The 18,856-nt window shown below is 44.1% G+C and overlaps 1 pseudogene; it reads left to right on the top strand.

Annotated features, from left to right (window-relative positions):
- Window positions 1-293: 293 nt before the first annotated feature.
- LOC121147811 lies at window positions 294-1,124 on the top strand (annotated as a pseudogene).
- Window positions 1,125-18,856: the final 17,732 nt, after the last annotated feature.

The raw sequence follows: 18,856 nt of genomic DNA, 5'->3' as shown, positions 1-18,856 counted from the left end.
GGCTCCTGGCTTCGGATTGGCTCAGCTCCAAGCCATTGTGGCCACTTGGGGAGTGAATCGTTGGATGGAAGATCTTTCTCTCTGTCTCTCCTCCTCTCTGTAAATATGCTTTTCCAATGAAAATCAATAAATTTCAAAAAATGAATAAATAAAACACTTGAGGAGCCAGCGTTGTGGAGTAGCAAGTGAAGCTGCTGTCTACATTCCCACATCCATGTTGTTGCTCATTTGTGTCCTGCTGCTCCACTTCCATGGAAGCTCCAAGCAGCAGAAGATGACCCAAGTGTCTTGAGATGCCTGAAGATCTAGCTTTGGAATCCAACCCTTCTGACCATCCAAGGGCAAGCACAATTTTCCTGAACAAATCTCAAACAGACGTGCGAGAAAAGAGGAAGTACAACCATTTTTAAACCACGTATCTCCAGGGCAGCTTAAAAGTATAGCTCAGGCTCAACAATATCTCTAGATGACAGCACAGTCAGCCAGCCTAATCTTAGAACTACAATATAATGTGTAACCTTAGCAATATATTACCACATAAAGAATATATGCCTGGATATATTTGATGAGAGAGATCACATCCACCCACACGAGAAAAGGTTCCAGAGGAATATTTCAAGCGTGATCCTGAACACAAGTTTACTTGCACAGCTCACAGCTGAATGTGCAATAGTCACTTTGGTTTACTTAGAAAGACTTTTAACTTCTGCTGAGATTGACATTTGTCCCACAAACTGGAAGCCGATTGTCCTGGGAGCCATGCTTCTTGCCTCCAAGGTTTGGGACGATCAGGCTGCGTGGAATGTGGACTACTGCCAGATCCTCAAGGACATTACAGTTGAGGACATGAATGAGATGGAACGGCATTTTTCGGAGCTGCTTCAGTTTAATATTAATGTTCCTGCCAGTGTTTATGCCAAATACTACTTTGACCTTCGCTCCTTAGCGGATGACAACAACCTGAATTTTCTGCTTGTTCCGCTCAGCAAAGAAAGAGCACAGAATTTAGAGGCCATTTCCGGATTGCGTGAAGACAAAAAGACTTGTGTAGAGCTGTGATGAGACCATCTTTCAGCGCAGATAATTTCGCCGGTGTCCAGCGCTCTAATGCCATCCTCTCTTAAGGAGAGTAAGGAGGAATTCTGACATCCTGAGCCCCTCATCCGCAAGGACTGGAGTATGATCAGCTCTCCCACTCAAAAAACAGCAAGCTTAGTATTTTCATCGAAAAGAAAGACATGGAATTCAAGAGACTCGTGGACAATGAGGATTACACTCCATGGGAAAGAATGGGACCTTGTTAATTGCCACGACACACTCTTCCGTCCTCTTTAATGTAAACGGAGTTACAAAAACCACTCCAAAAAGTGAACGCTCCCAACCCCCACACACAGATGTTTGCTTACTGTGTAGGCCAATAGCTGTGGACTACATGCTTTTTTAAAAAAATTGTTTGTTTCAGTTAATAGTTAAAATTTGTAGACATCGCAGACACTAACCCCATATAACCTTTCTGTTTTTTCTGTTTTTTTCTTGCCCCCTCCCATGTTGCTGCATAAACCCCTAGGATCAATGCAGTATTATCCCTGCAACATGGAGCTCTTACCAGCTCATGAAGCCACTTAGGACAAGACTGTAGTGCTGTCAGGCGCTGAGGTTTCTTCCTCCTGTATCATTGAAGCTGCTAGTCATCACTGGCAATCGATTTAAACCAAAAAGCTGCTGGATAACACCTGTTGTTTCTGTTCTTTGCAAACACTACTAACTAGCATTTTAGCACATTCGGGGTCAGGCGTTGAAGTTCTACTTCTGTTGGGGCCACACTACATTTTTCAGAAACTGTAGTGACATAATGGTGCTTCTCGTCTTCTGATAATTTTCCTCATTAATCAGATAACTGTATTAAAAGATAACTTTCATGATGTCAGCCAACAGTGGTGGTCTAGGAATAACAAGCAGGTAGTAAAACGCAAGGTGTCCAGAAAGTTAGTGCAGGCTCAAGCGTTTGTGCGTCTGTGCACCTGCCAGGGCCCTGCAGCAGGAGAAGCAATGCCACACACTTAGATAGAACATCGCTTGGAGGTTTAATTCTGTTTCTTTTAAACTTCTGTTTTTTTGTAAGTTTGAAATGATAAGCTGCTAATTCAGAAATTGTTCTTTGTGTTTGTTTCAGGCCCTATTAAAGATGGCACGCATACACTGAAACAAAAACGTAGAATTAAAAGTTTAGAATTCCAAACTTGCAAACCTAAGTGAGTTCCAATGAAGTAATTAAATTTTCAGACAGTGCGTCGTCAGCTTGTGGCATTTATACTCCGAGAGCTGCGAGAGCTTCCAGCAGCACTGAGCTCGTGGAATCCCTTGTCATTGCCTGAAAAGCACCTGCTGTGAGTGGCTCTTTGTGGGGCTGCACTCCCTCTGTTTGGATCACCCTCTCCCTCCATGTCTGGTAAAGGAAGATTATGAAGAACAGTGTTCACACACATGTGGTCGACAATAAGGAATCGGACCCTGAATAGTGGTTGGTGACACGAAACGGTTGTGGAATCCCGCAGGTTCACGGGGCCAGCAGTGTTCTCTTTCACGTCCTGCTGTTTAAGTGGGAACTTACAGGAACTGGAGGACCTCTTCAGCCTACAGCGGGCAGGGAGTAGGTCATGTCAAGGGATTGCTCACAGTATCACCCAGATTGGAAATACTGGGGGGACAAAACAAGTGTTCTCAATTATATGAAATCTGTTTCTCCTGCTTCTTGAGTATAACCAGGAATCCTACTGTAAACAAAGTGTTTCTGGGCCAGGAATATTTTCTCTAAATACAGCAACAGTTAGCAACAGGTTCCATAATTTTTAAAGGACAGATACACGTAAATGATGAATAATGGCATATAAAATATTACAATCTACTACCTCAAAAAATGATTTATGGAGTTCAGAGCTTAGAGATTCAAGTGTTGAATGCAATTTTATTTTCAAAAGAATGCTACAACTCACGTGGTGTTTTCTTTCTCGTGTTTATATTAAAAGAGAAGCTAATCAACTCTATTTTAATTAAAAAAAAAAAAGTGGGGCAGCCAGAACACAAAGTGGCGCTCATATACAATACTGGTGCTGCAGGCACAGACTTACCTGATCTGCCACAGCACCAGCTCCCAAATAAACAAATATTTTAAAAAACACAATAATTTGATTTTGATATTAAGGTTCAGAAATTCACATTAAGCTAAGACTGATGTTTCCGTTGTTCATCATGACCGGAAGTGAATTGCTGTATGAAGTTTTTCTGCCTCCTGGTGGTGACTCAGGGAAATTATCATCCGTTTAAAAACTTTTTTTTTATTACAGCAATAATCCTATATCCTCATGTTTTACAGATTTTTTGATTTTATGACTCCAAATGATTCTAAGATGCAACATCATTCACGAAAGGCAGACGTCGTCTGCCATTCTAAAAGATGCTCACATGTTCACAGAAGCAGTCGCCAGTCTTCCCAAGCGCACGTAGGCAGGATCCGAGGCCACCAGTAGGTGGGGGAATCTGCAAAGCTAAGAATGCTGAGCTGTCAGCTGGCTTCAGAATCTGAGCCTTTTAAGACCACACATTCAGCCTTCTCCATTCTACAGGAGCACAGACCAAGGACTGCGGATGGTGTGCATACAGATACGGGTAATGCCCACAAACTTCTGATAAAAAAAAAACAGGCTATTGTAGCTTGGAATTAGATTTCTACTGGTGAGATAGGAGCCTGGGGGGTGTGGGAAGAGAGAGCCTCCTTTCAGGTCTGGAGAACATGACATAAGAAGCCGAGAATGCATCGGGCATATGGAGAAAGCGACTATGACACGAGGGAGAAAGTGGCTAGAAGTGAAGCCCGGATGACAAGTGAGAAAGTGTTAGCTTACCCAACCAGGTCAAGGGAGGAGGAGGAGGCCTCTGCCTTTGGCCTTGATCCAGTCAGCAACAGAAAGCTGCTAGGAAAGACAAAGGGAAATATTTACAAAATATGAAGTGTTGGTACAAGCAGACATGGAAACTATGGGTTGGCTTTTGTTACTCTTTCCTGAGCCAGAGGAGAAAGATCACAGGGATTCTTCAGCGCCCAGGTCAGCTGAGCTGCGCATGCCTGATGCGAATGATCCCCTTAGGCTTGGCTGCCAGACTTTGGCTGGACTCCTCCCTGATTTCCTTCCAACCTGTCACCACATGGAGCAGCCTCCTCGTTATCACTTAAATGTAATTTATTTATTTGCATGGTATTTATTTGAAAGGCAGAAAGAGAGACAGATGGAGAGAGCATCCATTTGCTGGTTCACTCCCCAAATGCCCACAATAATCAAGTCTGGACCAGGATGAAACCAGGAACCCAGATCTTAAGTTGAGTCTCCCACATGGACGGTCAGCCCAACTATTTGAGCTGTCATCCACTGTCTGTTAGGAAACTGGGTTGCAAGCTGGTAGTGCAGACTCAAATCAGGCACTCCAATTTGGGATGCTAGCCTAATGCTCACCCTTGCTATTCACTGTCCAATGAGCTCTCTCTCTTTTTTCTTTAAAGATTTATTTATTTTTATTTAAAAGGCAGATTTACAGAGGAAAGGAGAGACAGAGGTCTTTCATCGGCTGGTTCAGTCTCCAGATGGCTGCAATGACTACAGCTGAGCTGATGTAAAGCCAGGAGCCAGGAGCTTCTTCAGTTCTCCCATGTGGGTGCTGGGTCCCAAGGACTTGGGGGATTCTCTGCTGCTCTCCCAGGCCATATGCACGGAGCTAGATGGCAAGTGGAGGAGCCGAGACTAGAACCAACACTTCTATGGGATGATGGCATTACAAGGTGGAGGATTAGCTGCTGAACCACCACGTCAGCCCCTGTAATGTCCTTTCATGGTGGTTGAGTGGAGCCCATTGCCTGGAGTTGTGCACCAGCTAGGCATTAAACTGAAACCTTATCTCCCCAGATTCTCATTATGTTCTTGGCTCTCCTTGTTCTTATGATCAAAAGAATGAAAGATCCAAGTTCTCCTGACTTATTTTTCAATGTTCTCTCTTTTTATAGGATTTTACTGACCTGTACATTCCAGTGCCACGCTGGGTCACTTTATCTTTACTAACAATGAGAACGTGACTTCTCATTATTCACTGCACTACACAGCCCTGATCAATTGTAAGGCCTTAAGCTATTTCAGACTAGAAAAATTAGTAAGATCTGGTGCTAATGAGATTAGGAGAAATGGGTTTATTCATACCTGAATTGAAGAAATGTAAGGTGGCACCAATATTTGTGTGATTTATCAGTGTCAACTAAGCTTCAAATCCTGGCCTTGTGACTTACTGACCCTTCCTTTATGAATGCGCTGTGACACAGAGATGTACATTAAACGTCTCTGCTGTAGGATGATTTGTACAATGGTAGATGGCCATCAAAAGAATGCTAGTGCAATCAGTCAATACATTCCATAACTAGGTCTTCAAGGGAAAAAAAAAGATGGCAATGTTAGCTAGGATAGGCAGCGAAGATGTGGGCATGTACCCTAGTGGTGACGATGCGTTGTCTGACACCTGCATCTCTTAACAGGGATGCCCCAGTTCTGCCTCCTGATTCCAGCCTCCTGCCGAGTGCAAACCCTGGCAGGCAACAATGGTGGTTCAAGGAACTGGGTTCCTGCCATCAGTGTGAGAGACCTGCACTGAGCTCCTGGTACCTGGCTTTGCTGTGGGGATATGGAGAATAAACCAGCAGATGGGGGCTCTGTGTGTGTCTACCTGTTGGAGTAATCAATTGATTAAGTTGTTAAGAATTTACAAAGTTGGGAAGGAATCAAGATGGTGGGAATAGGGTAAGGACATGTTTAAACGGATGGAGAAACATTAACCAGCATGAAGCAGGGAGGGCACATTCCAGGAAATAGGAGAGGACGGAACAACAGCAGAGGGATACCTGGAGACTGACAGACACAGGAAATCAGCAAAAATAACAGTATGGTGATGCAGTGACGGATACCCCAGATGCATTCAGCAAATGGTGCTCTAAACTCCACCATCTGCTGGAACTCCACCAGCAATGATGAAAATAATACTATGGCATTGTATGGGTCAAAATAGGCCCGTGTGTCCCTCAGACCTAATAGCCAACAGGTTCCTGCAAGATTACCACCGCCAACAACCTAGCTAAATAGCACTCCTGGTGTCTCCCTAATCCTGGGACCTGCTCCAACTGAAAGTTGGAGAAAGGTTGTACAGACAACAGTGCAACTTCAGCAGTGTCACAGGAGGTGGAGAGTGGTGCTGAGAGCTGGGGCTATGGAGACCAGGTGGAAATCTAACATAAGAACCCAGACCTGGAACTCACTGGAGCGTGGCACAATTGGCTGCAAACAAAGAGCCATGTATTAACTGCAATAAGTAAAATTGAACTGTAGACCTGTGGGTGACAGAGCTTAGAAACCTGCCCCAAGGAGAAGACTCAGCTAATCAGAAGTACAATGACCAAAGAACAAAAGAAGAGACAGAGGCACAATGAATATTACTGAAGAATCCCCTGCAAAGGAGCAAAACCCTTTGACAACTTCAGAGTCAACTGAGAAAGACATCAAGAAAATGGGGGATACAGAATTCAAAAAACTTGTTATAAAGCTTCATAGCAACAATGAGAAGCATGTAATGATTAGCTAGGACAGGCAGGGGAGATTAGCTAATCAAATGAAAGCTGATACATTAGAAATGAAGAAATACAGTGGAGCAAATTAGAAATACAGTGGATACTTTTCAAAATAGAATGAAGAAAGCAGAAGAAAGAATTTCAAAATTAGAAGACATTTTCTGTCACCAGGGGGAAACCAACAAAAAGCTGAAAGCGGACTAGGTCAGGTCAAAACAAGTATTTAAGAACGGAAGGACACTATTAAGAGGCCTCATATAAGAGTTATGGGAGTTGCAGAAGGTGTAGAAAGAGACACTGGGATTAAAGGTGCATTCAGTGAAATAATAAGGGAAAATTTCCCTAATCTAGAGAAAGAATTAGGAAACAACATCGAGGAGGGACACAGAACTCCCAACAGGCTTGATCAAAAGAGATCTTCATGACATATGATAATCAAGCTCTCGTCAATTGAACATAAGGAAAAGATCCTTAAATGTGCATGTGAAAAAAATCAACTGACATATAAAGGAATGCCAATTGAACTCACAGGAGACCTCTCACAGGAAACTCTACAGGCAAGAAGAGAATGGAGTGACATATTCCAGATTCTAAAAGAAAAAAATTGTCGGCCCAGAATAACATATCCAGCAAAGCTTTCTTTTGTCTTTGAAAATGAAATAAAATTCTTCCACAGTCAAGAAATGTTAAAAGAATATGCCTCTACCAAACCTAACAAACGATACTTCAAAATATTCTCTTGGCAGAGAAGAGGAATAGCACCCAACGAAACCAAAGGCAAATGTGAAGAACATCCCAGTAAAATGACAACAGAAGACTAAACCAATGAACAACCCATTCCTAACATGACAGGACCAGATTACCACCCATATGTATTAACATTGAAGGGAAATGGCTTAAGCTCAATCTAGCTTAATCTAGTCAAAGATTAGTAGACTGGATTAAAAAACAAAACCCATCTGTTGCCTACAGGAAACACATTTCACCAACAAAAATCAGCAGAAACGATATCCCATAGATTTTGATTTTGTTGCTGTTGTTAGTTTCAGCTCTTCAAAACTCTTTCTTCTGATTAATTTCTTCGACTCATAGATCATAGAGTAGCATCATTTTCTTCAAGAAGGTTCCTGATTTTCTTTTTCATTTCTTCAGTGACACATTAGTCATTCAGTGGCATGTTATTTACCTTCATGTTGTTAATTTCTTTTTCCTTCCTGTTGTTGATTTTGTTTTGTGGCTTTTCATTTGGATGTACAGTAACTGTGAAATGGAGACTAACACATCCAGTTGTGAGGATACAATGAAATATGCATCTCTACTTCCAGATAAAGATGGACTCCCAATGAAACTGCTTACTAAATGACAATAGGATGCTGGACTCTCTGCCATTGTCCATGCCTGCGATGATGGACATATGACTGTGTATGAAGAACCATACCTTAGTAATGATATAGGGTAACTCGGCTGGGAGGGGGGATTGGAGAGGGGATAAGGGAAATCCCCGTGGCCTATGGAACTGTATCATAAAATGATAATAATAATAACAATAATAAATAAAAGATTAAAAATTTTACAAAGTTGGGCCTGATAGTTCAGTGGCTAAATCCTTGCATTACATACACTCAGATTCCATATGGGCACTGGTTTGTATCTTGGTTGCTCCACTTTCCCATCCAGCTCCCTGCTTGTGGCCTGGGAAGGCAGTAAAGGAAAGTCTGAGGCCTTGGGACCCTGCACCAATGTGGGAGATCTGGAAGAAGCTCATGGCTCCTGGCTTCAGATTAGCTCAGCTCTGGCCATTGTGGCCACTTGGGGAGTGAAACAGTGGATGGAAGATCTTTTTTTCTCTCTCCTTCTCTCTATAAATCTGCCTTTTCAATTAAATAAATAAATCTTTAAAAATATTTACAAAGTTATTAGTCCTAAAAGTAATATATACCTATTTTTAAAACGTATTTTAAAAATTTTATTTATTTATTTTATTATTCCATGATACAGTTCCACAGGCTCCAGGATTTCCCTTCTCTCCTTCTAAAACCTCCACCCCCAACTAATTTCTCCCATGTCATTACAATAGTATACTCCTTTACAATCAGTCATAAGTCCATCATTTTGCTATTGAAGCATAGTAGAGAGTCCTTCATCCTATTGTCAGAATACATTCAACAATGTCATTAGGAATCCATCTTTGATTAGGAAGTATGGATGCACACTGCATTGCATCTTCACATCTACCTATGATAGTCTCTTCTGTATAGTTACTATACATCCCCTTCAATGAAAAGCCATGAAAGCAAATCAATAATAGAGTGAAAAACAGAGAATTTATAACAACACGAAGTTAAATAACTTGCTACTGAATGACCAATGTGCCACTGAAATAACAAAAAAGAAAATCAAATTCGTTCCTGAAGCAAATGATATTATTGTGTGACCTATGAGCCAGGAAAAAATCAATAAGAGAAACAAAAACTTTTGGAATGAATGAAAATGAAAACAAAGATGTAGCAAAAACAGCATTGAAAGGGCTGTGATTTTGTATTCTGTGTGAAGATTGCCTTATACCAGAGAGCACATATGATGTTTGTCCTTTTGGGATTGACTCGTTTCACTGAGCTTAATGTTCTCTAGTTGACATCATTTGGTTGCAAGTGATAGAATTTCATTCTTTTTAATGGCTGAGTATTAATTTTATGGAGTAGGTGTTCTATAGTTTCTTTATCTATTCCTCTTTGGATGGGCATCTGTTTTGTTTCCATGTTTTTCCTATTGTAGATGGTGCTGCTGTAAATATAGACTTACAGATTCCTTTCTCATATGGCTATCCTGAAGAATAAAAATCAAGCAGGAGGAATCGCAATTATAGATCTCAAGACATACTACAGAGCAGTGGTCATCAAAACAATCTGGTACTGGTACAGAAATAGAAAAGATCAATGGAACAAAATAGAAATCCCAGAAGGGAGTGCACATGTACAGGCATTTAACCTTCAACATCAGAACTGAAAATAACCAAGGGGAAAAGTCTGGTCTCTTCAACAAATGCTGTTGGGACAATTGCATAGCAGCCTGCAGGGGTAAGAAGCAAGACACCCCACCTGTCACCTTATACAGAAATCAGCTCTAAATGGATCAAGGACCTAAATCTGCACCCAGACTATCCGCACCATCAAACTCTTGGAGGAAAACAGGAAGCAGTCTCCAAGATATCAGAATTGGAAAAGACCTCTTAGAGAAATCACCAAAAGCAAAGGCAGTCAAAGCCAAAATTAAAAAATGGGACTACATCAAACTAAAAAGCTTCTATACAGCGAAGGAAATACTCAACAAAGCGAAGAAGCAACCAATGGAATGGGAGAAAATCTTTGCGCACTACACAACTGATAGGGGACTAATACCCAGGATTTACAAAGGGCTTCAGAAACCCAGGGACAGTTAAAACAACAACAACAACAAACAAAACCCTGTGAAGAAATGGGCAAAGGAAATGAACAGACATTTTCCAAAAGAATAGATTCAAATGGCTAACAGACATGAAAAAATGCTCAGGCTCCCTAGCCGTCAGGGAATACAAATGAAAACCACATTGAGGTTCCACCTAACTCCAGTGAGACTGACCTACATACAGAACTCTAGTAACAACACCTGCTGGTGTGGCTATGGGGAGAAAGGTACCCTCTTTCACTGTTGGCGGGAATGTAGGCTAATACAACCACTATGGAAGTCAGTATGGAGAATGCTAAGAGAACTGAAAATTAACCTGCCATTTGACCCGGCTATCCCACTTCTGAGAATATATTCAAAGGTAATATATGCTTATTACAGCAAACTCACAAATAAAGATGCTTGTCTTTGTTCTCCAGGGATGATCATGTAATCGACAGGGCAGTATTAAGCTTTCTGTGTTCATGCTTTTTCCAATGTAAAAAATTCTACAGTTTTTGCTTTGTTTGCATATTTCTTCTATATTGCTTTGTAATGTTTGTTTCCTTTTCCTAACACGTTGCTAGAATTCTTATCACTTTATAATTTTTGATATGTAGCCCTTTCATTGTCTCTAAACTTTCGTTGTGGCATTGCTTGCTTCTTTGATTCCAGAATCATTTAAAAGAGTAATTAAACTTTTATAGTGCTTGGATTATTTTGGTTCATTTTTTTCTCCCCTTTTAGCTTTATTGTCTTAGAGATTGTGGCCTATGTAATATTCATTTCTTACACTCAAATTCATTGAAATAGATTTAAGTTTTTAACACACTGGAAAAGCAAGTATATTCTCTATGTTTAGATTCCAACAATCTTTTGAGTCAGCCCTGCTAATTACATAGTTTATACTTCTTCTATTGGAATTAATTTTTCTGCTGTCTACTCAGTCTGTGAAAGATGAAACTATATATTGAATTGTATTACTTTCGTATTTAAAAAATTCATCTTTTAGCAATTTTCATAGTTAAAGCTTAACATCTTTTCATGAAAAACTCTGCACCACTGTGGCAGTTAGAATTCTAACTTAATCTCCCGAATCCCTGCTGCCTGGTCCAAAGGCCTGTGTCCCACCTTGCCTTGGAGACTGAGAGACCTGGTGCTTCCTGTGGGCTACAGTGGAAGATGGCTCAAGGGCTTGGGCCCTGACAGCCACATAGGAGACTCCAGTGAGGCTCCTGCTTCCTGGCTTTGGCCTGACCCTGCCCTGGAAGCTGCAGCTGTCTGGGAGTGAATCAGAAAATGGAAGATTCCACCCCACCTCCCCCATCTCAGTTTCTCCCTCTCTCTCAATCTTCTCTCTCTTTCTCTGTAACTCTGCCTTTCAAATATATTTTGAAAATTTAAAAGAAGGGAGCAGGTGCTGTGTCATAGCACTTTAAGCTTTTGTGTTGCCAGCATATGGGTATGGGTACCAGCTGGAGTCCCAGCTGTTTCACTTGTGATCCAGCTCCCTGTTAATAAGCTTGGGAAAGCGACGGAGGAGAGCCCAGGTGCTTCGTGAGACTGAAATTCCATCAAGGTGTGAGCTGCTCTGTGTTCTCACTGAGAGTCCATGCGGGGTAGGGAATAGCAGGCCTGCAGGCCACAGAATCTTTTGATCCAGCCCTACCCAGGCAATAGCAGTGGGACCTGAAATTCAACAGGTTACAGCAAGCTAATGTTTAAGTTGGCCTGCAAATGATGTTATGAGTATCTAAATGGCCTGATGAACTTGGCACCATCTTCCAGAATTCAGATCCTTGAGACTGTAGGATTAATATTGATTTCACTTTTATTGGAAAGGCAGATTCACACAAAGAAGGAGAGATAGAAGGATCCTCCATCTACAGATTCACTCCTCAAATAGCTGTAATGGCTGGAGCCAAGCCCATTTGAAACCAGGAGTCCAACTGACCCCACTATCCAGCTCATACTCATGCTGGCAAACCACCTGTTCAGCCATGCCTGTCCCCAGCCCTGTTTCTCATACTCACCTGTGGAAGCTACAGCCTATCAGAGGCATGCTCACATGTGCCCTGCTAGGTCAATTTCCAGCACTGGATCATGGACTTTCCATGTGGTCCTTCTGTTTAGTATGACAGGACTTGCTCCAGATCCCAGCACATGCTAGCTGATGCTATGGCAAAGCCTGACCAGTCAGCCCTTACTCGGTCTCATGCATGCATCAGTGGATATGGTTGTTTAGCCCAGCCTGACTCTTCCCCTAACCCAGCACATATGCAGGCCAATGGGCTTTGCAGTGTCCAACCTGGTCTGTCTCTTGGTCCTAGCTCTCAAGCTCACCAACTGGAGCAGTGGCCCAGCAGGGAAACCCCTACTAGGCTTGCCTCCATCCCAGTGCCTCATGTGTGCTTGTGGGAGCTGTGGCCCAGATTGACATGGCTCTCCTCACCTTGGTATTCACCAGCTGGTGCTGTAATCTGGTTCGACTTTGGCTACCCACAATTCCAGCTCACACTGGCAGATGCTGCCACCTAGTCCAGCGTGGACAGTGCGGGGTCCCAGCACTAATATGAAGTGGCTGGTGTTTTGGTCCAACCTAACTTGTCGTGCACTCCAACCTGGTTCTCACATCTGCCAGTGGCTGCTATGAACTGGCCAAGTATGGCCTGCCCGCAGACCTCACCCACATGTATGTCGGTGGATATTGTAACATGGTTTGGTCTGGGTAGGCTCCCAGCTTTGGTTCTTGCACTCACCTGCAGGGACTACGTCCTACCAGAGGAGTTCCCCAAAGCTCTTCTATCAGGTCATCTTTCAGTGGCAGATCTTGCAGATGCTTCAGCCTGGCCTGGCCTGGCCTGTCCCAGTCCTAACTCTCACTGGTGGGTGCTGCAGCCTAACCCTCCCAGCCTATTCCCATCCCTGACTCTCATGCAAACCAGTATGTGTGATAGCCTAGCCTAGTCCAACATGACCCAACCGCATCTGGCTTCTGTGCATACCAGTGTGCCATGGTTTGCCCTGACCCTGTCTGGTACACCCATCCCCCAACCCCCACCAGAGCCAACCCACACACCTGCCAACAAGTGAAGCAGTCCTGCCCAGCCTGATCCACACCCAGTCCTGACTCATGTGTTCACAGAGGAAGCGACAGCTCACTGGGCAAGTTCTCCAAGTTCCCCCACCAGGCGCACTCCAAGACCCAGGTCTCACACATCTACATAGGCATCAGGCCTTAACCCAGCATAATCTATCCCCCAGCCTCAGCCTTTGTGTTTACTGGTGGATGTTGTGGCCTGGTGTGCCCCATACCCAATTCTCAGGTGTGCCTGCAGGTGTTACATCTGGAACAGACGAGCCTGTTCCCATTCCTGATACTCCTCAGTGTTGGTGAATTCCATGGTCATGCCTAGCTCAGCCTATCACCGCCCCAGCCAGCCCTCGAGCAGACCAGCTGGTATGGCAGTCTCACAGGGGTGAGCCCAAGATACCCACAGAATCTACTCCCAGACCCATTTCTCTTGTGAGCTGGTTAGCGTCATGGCCTAGCCTGGTGTGGTCCACCCTCTGCCCCAACACTTACTAGTGGGTACTATGGTTGAGCCCTGCCATGTACCCCCCCTTCCATGGCTTCTGTGTGTGCTGGTAGGCAGTGGTTGATACCAACTAGCCCAGCTTTTGTTAGTACATATTCAGGTGTATTGGTTACACCCTGAAAATTCCTTCGATTTTCTTCCTCTAACCCACCCAGTCTCCGCCCCCTGGTTTACCTGCAAATGGTGCAGTAGCCTGGTTGGTGGAAGTCCCCCAGCACTCACTCCTCACCTATCATGTTCTTCCTCAGCAGTCCTCCCTCCTATGCTCCCCTAGACCTGTTCCCCCCCCCCCCAATTCCACAAGCACACATATTCCCAAGGGTAGTCATCCAGCAGTGTATCGTGCCATCCTGGGGCTCCACCTGCCCGGACCCCAAGTACACTTGGGTGCAGTTTCCCAAACAATGTCTGCTGGTGTGCTGGCATCTGCCCCCCACTTATCTTTTATAAATTTTTCGTGAATAATAAGTATCTATGCTGGCACACTAGTATAATTAACACAAACTTGGCATTAACCAGGACCAGAATGCCTGCCAGCTGCTTTTCTTCCAGCAGTGTTAACACTTGCCTATGTGCAATACAGCCCTTAGCAGTTGACTACAGCTGGGGCCAAATAGCATTTAAAAAGGAAAAGTCACGAAGCTATTGGTGGACAGTTCGCGACTCTGATTTTTGTTATATACTTGTCAAATTCCATAGTTGAACTACACTGAAAATATAGAATTTTCACACACTGACCTCATTTTAAAAGAATTATGCCTTTCAATAAGCTACCACGCATTTGTCAAATGGGCACATTTGTGGCAGAGCCACGTGGCAATCAAATCTCCTAACGCCCATGCCAATTTTTTTCTAATGAAAATAAGAATTTATTTATTTATTTATTTATTTATTTATTTTGCAGTATTGGTGAAGTATGAGTTTTTATTTGTTTTAACCAAATAAGTAAGCCATATTGGAAATATCTCTGAGCAGCCTGAGATGTTGAAGTCTGAGAGAAAGAGGGAGCAAGGGACTTATTTCTGGAACCCACAGAGTATGGGTTAATTTAACTTGAGAACATGGTTATCAAGCCAGTTGGTGGGAGCAGCCTGCAGAATGCAGAGCATATTGCTGCTGCAATTATTTTAGATGCTAACAAATGAGAGAACATGTTGATAACTGTCTACGAACCAGACTGCACTTATTAATGTTGGAATGTCACTCTTTGAGTACCACATTCGCTGAATGGACTTCCAAGAAAATATTCCTCCTTTATTCCTTGTGTATTTGTTTTTATTATTAATTATTTTTATTGGAAAGGCAGATTTACAGAGAGAAGGAGAGACAGAACAATACTTCTTCCACTGGATCACTCCCCAACTGGCCACAATGGCTAGAGCTGAGTCATTCCAGACAGGAGCCAGGAGCCTCTTCTGGGTCTCCCATAAGGGTGCAGAGTCCCAAGATTTTGGCCCATCCTCTACTGCTTTCCCAAGCCACAAGCAGGGAGCTGGATGGGAAGTGGAGCAGCTGGGACTTGAACCAGTGTCCATATGGGATCCTGGCGCATGCAAGGCGAGGATTGAGCCGTCAAGCTGGGCCCATATTCTCTGCATATTTCTTTTTTTTTCTCCTCATATTTCTATATCAGCTATGGATATGCCAACTCCACCCTTGATGAAATAATTTGTTGATGAAAAGAACCCTTTGTGATATCAGTGAATATTTGTTCTGGAGAACAAATATTATAAGAATATAATAATATAATATAAGAAACTTAGGGAATTATTTTATTTGAATTCGAATGGCAGAGTGGAAGGAGAGAGAGAGAGATTCATTTCACTGTTTCATTCCCCAGATGGCTGCCTCAGGATGAAGCCAGGAGCCCCAGAACTCTATCTGAGTCTTCCTGGTGGATAGAAGGGGCCCATGCATTTATTCCGTTATCTGTGGCTTTCCCAGACACACAAACAGGGACCCGGATCACAGATGGAGCAGCCAGGACTCAGACAGGAGCTCTGGAATAGGATTCTAGTGTCACAAGCAGAGACTTCAACCACTGCACAGTGCTGGCCCTGGTATGATGCTCTAGCAAGGAATGCATTTTTTTAACGTGGACATTCACGTCACTGTGGGTATTGTGTATTGACCACTGATGGTCTGAAAAAACAAGGCACTGAGATAGACCGGACTTGAATCTCAACTATTCAAACATACAGTGTCTGGCAAAAATGCTCTTTAAGTAAAAAGCAATCTAAAGTGGAGGGAAAAAAGATTCTCTGGCAGGCAAACCTTACCCTTTGTTAGTTCCAAACATCTATGCAAATGGTGGAGGAATGGAAGCCATTTGGAGAAGTCTGGCTGAATTATCACTGGGTAATTTGAGCTGGCTCGTTTTTCACGTGAAGTACAGATATAGCTTTGTCATGTTCAGACACACTGAAATGGTTAAATGAGCAGAAGAAATGTATGACAGATGACAGAAACAGCTCATCTCAGTGCCAGGTACTGAAGTCCAGCAAACTGTGTCTCTGGCTCGAAGTCCTGCAGAGGGGCCCCGACACAATGGCTCAATGGCTCAGTGGCTCAGTCCTTACCTTATAAGATCAGGATTCCATATGGGCACCAGTTCATGTCCCAGCTGCTGCATTTCCCATTTCTGCTTGTGGTCTGGGAAAGCAGTAGATGTCTTGGGACCCTGCACCTATGTGGGTTACCTGGAAGAAATTCCTGGTTCCTGGCTTCAGATCAGCTCAGCTCTGGCTTTTGTGGCCACTTGGGGAGTGGACCAGTGGAAAGAAGATCTTTCTGTCTCTCCTTCTCTCCATAAAGCTGCCTTTTCAATAATAATAAATCTTTTTTTCAAGTCCTTTAGAAAGCACCAGTGGTTTTAAATCATTCTTTTGAAATGAAGACTTTCTCAAAATCCACTTTTGGAATGTTTTACTTAGGCAATGACTGCTAAGGATTTGCTATCAGAAAAGGATTCCTGACTCTTGAATCCAATTGTCTACTCCCCATTTGCAGTGACACGCCAGCAAGATGCCCTGAATTCAATACTTTTAGCCTGCCAACCACCCAGTACCAGTGGATGGGGAGCAGCTGCCCAATGTTGACCCAGGGTCCTGATGTTCTGAGGGTTCTGCCCAGGTGGTTTTGATAGTTTTGAAATGTTGATCTTGCTGATCCACAGATGAAGGATCATGTTCAATATCCATTGGCTGACATAGCCCACTTTAGAGAGTTCATTCATCCAGATATTTTCTGTCATTGTTGAGCTGGGGTAGTTGTCCATTCTGTTCTGTTCTCCTTCCTCTACTTATGGTCACAGATGTCTTCTGAAGGCCCCGATTGGCTGCCTTATCCTCTATGTGAATCTGGGCTAGCTGTGCACTACTCCATGTTTTATATTGAGGAGGACCAGTTTTTGCAGGTGGGCCCAAGGACCTGGGTCTGGCGATTCGGATGCCATTGGAACTCCCACTCCAGGAACCCATCTTGCATCCACCTGGACCCTACTGGGACCATGTCCCTGGGAATCACAAACCCAGCACCCACCATGCAGGCAGGCCTAGGAATCCAGGCCAGGTGACCCAGACCCCTGCCAGATCCCTCACCCTCAGAGCTCATGGACCCAGCATCCATAGTGCAGGTAGTCCCAAGAACCTGGGCAAGGCGACCTGGACCCCGCTGGACTCCCCATCCCTGGAGCTCATGGACCTGGCATAAACCATGCAGGTGGGCCCAAGGACTTGAGCCAGGCAACCCGGACAAGCAACATTCATGGTCTAGGTACCCACTGCCAGCAGACTGCATGGCTTACCTTACCTTGTTACCAATCAGCACGTGCTGCAGCTTGGCTCAGCCCAGCCTGCTCCCAGTTCCAGCTTCTGCTGGTGGCTACTGCTGCTTATCCTGGCCCAGCCAGCTCCTGTCCCAGCCCTGGTATGAACTGGCTGGTTGTGGCCCAACCCAGCCCCTCCTGTGCCCTATTCTGGTCCTCAGGTCTGCTAGTGGATATTATGAACTGGCCCAGCCTGGTCCACTCCCCTGACTTGACCCACCTGTATGCTGGCGGGTACTGCAGCCTTGTCTGGTTTGGGCTGCTCTTTGTCTTGGTTTTTGTGCTCACCTGCAGAGATTGCATCCTGACAAAGGAATTCCCCAAGCTCCTCTATCAGATTACCCTTGCTGTGGTAAATCTTGTGCACACCGGTGGGTCCTTGACCCAGGATGACTTTGTCCACTTCTTGTTCTAGTGAGAACAATGTCCTTGCCCAACCAACCCCTTGCAGCCTAGCCATACCTGGTCCACAGCCAGACAGCCCTTATATGGTTCAGCAGGAGATGAGACCTAGCCCAGTCTATTCTATACCCACCCTTGCTCTCATGAGTAACAGTGTGTGCTGGAGTCTTGCCCAGTCTGACACTTCCTAAACCCAGTCTCCACCTATGCCAGGGGAGACTGCAGCCATATCCAGCCAGGCCCACTAACCCTATTCTGGATCATGTGCTCACCACTGGGAATCCCAACCCAGCTGGGGCATCCCCTTAGCTCTCTGATCAGGCTTGTTCCCAGCCCCAGATCTTGCATGTGCCAATGAAGACTGCTGTTCCACATGGGTGAACCCACAAACTCCCCCACAAATTATGTCCCCAGACCTAACTCATTCACGTGATGGTTAGCGTCGTGGCCCAGCCTCACATTACCCATTCCTTGTTGTGACTCTCATTGGTGGATTGTACGATTTTCGCTGTGCAAGTAGAGTGGCCACCAGAGATGGGGTGAAGTGGACATCTTGAAGAATACATAAATAAAACTGTATGTCTTTCTTGCCTGTTTCATAGATAAGGAGCAGTTAGAATCAACTACTTAGGATGTCGAGAAGCCTTGCTATGAAAGAAAGACCATTGGTAGCAAATTGTCTAAAGGGCCTAAGATGATCCAATGGGAGGTTTTCAAGACAAAAAAGATGCCTTTGGAGTTACAGTTTTCATCCTGTAGCACTGCAAAGCGATCAAGGGGATCCTCAGGGCTTCATTTTGACTTTTAGTGAATGTACGTGACATGCAATTCTGCTGGATATGCTAATTTGTTGACAGTATTTGTTAGGTTACAACATGGGTAACACTGGAGTTTGGCAAGGTGCAAGAAGCAAGGCATGCAGGAAAGTCAGCGTTGCCTTTGGTAACTTCA

This window comes from Ochotona curzoniae, unplaced genomic scaffold (assembly GCF_017591425.1).
Source record: "Ochotona curzoniae isolate NIBS_2020 unplaced genomic scaffold, NIBS_Ocur_1.0 scaffold_461, whole genome shotgun sequence".
NCBI classification, from domain to species: Eukaryota; Metazoa; Chordata; class Mammalia; order Lagomorpha; family Ochotonidae; genus Ochotona; species Ochotona curzoniae.
Note: the sequence above shows the minus strand (reverse complement) of the source record. Positions and strands in the feature narration are given on the sequence as shown.